The sequence below is a fragment of the Propithecus coquereli genome, unplaced genomic scaffold (assembly GCF_000956105.1).
Source record: "Propithecus coquereli isolate 6110/MARCELLA unplaced genomic scaffold, Pcoq_1.0 Scaffold223, whole genome shotgun sequence".
NCBI classification, from domain to species: Eukaryota; Metazoa; Chordata; class Mammalia; order Primates; family Indriidae; genus Propithecus; species Propithecus coquereli.
In genome coordinates, this window is record NW_012147523.1 from 2,446,770 (window position 1) to 2,449,944 (window position 3,175).

A 3,175-nucleotide genomic window follows, 5' to 3' on the forward strand; every position below is an offset into this window, starting at 1 on the left:
AAAAAATTACCAGATTAGCAAAAAAGTAGGAAAATATGATTGAAACAAGGAGAAAAATTTATCAATTAAAATTGACACAATTACAAAGATTCTAAAATTAGAAGAAGAAAAGGATATTAAAACAGTATTAAAGCTGTATTCCATATATTCTAAAAGTTAAGTAGAGACCTGAAAGGTATTTTAAAAAGAACGACTTAAATCAAACTTCTGGAGGCAAAAACTACAAGGTCTAAGAAGAAAAAAACATTCAATGGGATTAACAGCAGAACAGACACTGCAGAAGAAAAGATCAGAGAGCTCGAAGACATAGCAACAGAAACTATCTAAAATGAAACACTTAGGAAAAAAAGACTAAAAATAAAATGAACAGATCACCAGTGAGCTGTGGAGCTTTAAATGGCCTGGAGACCCTGAAGAAAAGAACAAGGGAATAAAAGAAATACTTGAAGTATAATGGTAAAAATTTTTCCAAATTTGATGAAAACTATGAACCACAGATCCAACAATACCAACAAGCCCTGCACAGACATACACGCACCTAAAACATGAAGAAAATGACACCAAGACATGATGTAATCAGATCATTTAAAAATAATGATTATTAATAGAAAATCTTAAAAGCAGCCAGAGAAGAATACATAAAGAATAAAGACCAAAGAATAAAGATAAAGATGATAGCAGACTTCTTACTAGAAACACTGCAAGAGACAATACAATAGAGCAACATATTTCAAGTATTAAAAAAGAAAAGGTAACCTAGATTTCTATTACCTACAAAAATACTTTTGAAATTAAAGACAAAACAGAGAATTTTCAGGCATAGAAAATCTGAAGGCATAGTCACCAGCAGACCTTTATTACAAAAATTGATAAAATGACCTTCCTTAGACAGAAGGAAAATGATATGAGTTGGAAATCTGGATATACACAAAAGAATGAAGAGCACTGAAGAGGCTACCTATAGAGGTAAATATGAAAGACATTTTTCTTATTATTTAAATGTCATTAAAAATAACTCTTTTAAACAAAAATGATAAAAATGTATTAAGAGGTTTACAACATATGTAGAAATAAAATGTAAGACAATAACAGCATAAATACTAGAAGGGGAGAAATGTAAATATTGTTGCAAGGTCTCTTTACCAACATGTATACTACTGCTTAAAGGCAGACTATGATAAGCTAAGTAGGTATCTCTAAACCCTGCCCCATCATTAAAATAACACAGTAAAGAGTTTCATTTAAAAAGCCAGTGACTCATGACTATAATCCTAGCACTTTGGGAGGCTGAGGCAGGAGGATTGCTTGAGGCTAGGAGTTGGAGACTATCCTGAGCAAGAACTCTTCAAAAACTAGAAAAATTAGCTAGGCATGGTGATGCGCACCTGTAGTCCCAGCTACTCAGGAGGCTGAGGCAGGAAGATCCCCTGAGCCCAGGAGTTTGAGGCTGCAGTGAGCTATGACGATGCCACTGCACTCCAGCCTAGGTGACAGAAGGAGACCTGTCAAAAAAAAAAAAAAAAAAAAAAAAAAGCCAACAAAGGTATAAAATGGTGTTAGGTAAGGATTCAACTTCATTCTTCATTCTGGATATTCGCATTTTCCCAGCACTACTTGTTGAAAGACTGTCCTTTCTCCGCTGAATGGTCTTGGCACTCTTCAAAGGAGTTAAATGGAATCATAAAAATTACTCAACTGAAAATATGCAGAAACAAAAAAAGGAAAATGGAAGCAAACAAACAGGACAAATAGAAAACAATAGCTAAGATGTAAATTTAAAATCAAGCGAGTCACATCAAATGTGAGTTCCATATAATGGAATAATATTCAGCAATAAGAAGGAATTAACTATTTATATACACAACATGGATAAATTTCAAAATAATTATTCTGATAGAATCCTGACCTCCCAAAAAGGACAAACAGTATGATTCAATCTATACATAGTTCTAGAAAATGCAAATTATTCTATAGCATTAGAAAGAAGGTCAGTAGTGCCTAGGTTTGGGGAAGATACAGGGAAAGGTGAGAGGAAAAGATAACAAAAAGGAAGGAGGAAACTTTTGGGGATGATAGATATGTTTGCTATCTTGATTGTGATGATAGTTTCACAGCTGTATACATGTGTCAAAACTTATCAGATTATACACTTTAAATATGTGAGTCAATAAAGCTGTTTCAAAAAAAGTTTGATGATTAAAAAAAAAGTTTGATGAGAAGCAAAATGTTTACATAATTTCAAAACACCTCCCACGAAACGCTTACAAATTAAAAGGGAAGGGTGGGCGCGGTGGCTCATGTCTGTAATCCTAGCACTGTGGGAGGCAGAAGTGGGAGGATCGCTTGAGGCCACGAGTTCAAGACCAGCCTGAGCAACATAGAGAGACTCTGCCTCTACAAAAAATTCAAAAAAAAAAAAAATTAGCTGGGCAGGGTGACATGTGCCCATAGTCCCAGCTACTTGGGAAACTGAGGCAGGAGGATCACTTTGAGCCCAGGAATTCAAGGTTTTAGCAAGCTATGATCCAGCCACTCCACTCCAGCCTGGGCAATAAAGTGAGATCTGTCTCCAAAATAAATAAATAAACAAATACTTTTTTTAGAAAGGGAAAGCTAGACACCACCTTAATCAAGTGATCAAAGTGAACATCATCGGGATTAGGACAAATCAAAATCTAGCACCACCTAGATTAGGATGTAATGAGAAGAACACAGCATTATCCCTGTGTTGTTCCTGTCAAAGATGCACAACTTGAATCCAATCATGAGGAAACCTCACACAAACTAAATTATGGGACATTCTTCAAAATAGCTGGTCTGTCATATTTTTAAAGCGTCAAGGTTATGAAGGGCAAGGAAAGACTAAGAAACTGCTCCTGGTTTCAAGAGACCAGAGAGATATGACAACTAAAAGCAGAATTCTAGACTGGATCCTTTTGCTAAAAAGACATCATTAGTATAATTATGGGCCTGAAGGAGGTGTGAGGATTAGATGATATCAACAGTAATTTCCTGATTTCAATGGTTGTATTGAGGTTATGTAGGAAAATTTCCTGGCTTAGGGGAAATATACACTAATTTATTCCAGAGCAATACGGCATGTATTTGGGTCTATTTCTAGATTGTATAAGCAATTTACTCTCATTTGGTTCAGGAAAAGAAAGTTCTTTTTCTG